Below are 297 nucleotides of genomic sequence, written 5' to 3' on the forward strand. Positions count from 1 at the left end.
GCTCCAGGGCGGGTGCCCCCCCGCTCTCTGTGTCTGGGAGCTGCAGAGGAGAGCCGGCCCCTGCCAGCGTGCCCAGCAAAGGCAGACCAGCACTGCCGTGCGCCCGTGGTGGTTTGCCATCACCAGCTGACCCAATTAAGATGTCCATATTAACCCACTAATGGGCCAGGCCTAGCCCCCGGGGTGGAGGCTGCTGTGGCCCTTCCCTGGGTGCAGGTGGGTGGCTCTGGAGCTCTGTTTTGGGGTGTGCCAGGAGCCAGGCCCCTTGCCGGGGTCTGACTGGGGGTGGCTGCTGTG

This window comes from Egretta garzetta, unplaced genomic scaffold (genome assembly GCF_000687185.1).
Source record: "Egretta garzetta isolate BGI_Z169 unplaced genomic scaffold, ASM68718v1 scaffold163, whole genome shotgun sequence".
In the NCBI taxonomy this organism is placed as follows: Eukaryota; Metazoa; Chordata; class Aves; order Pelecaniformes; family Ardeidae; genus Egretta; species Egretta garzetta.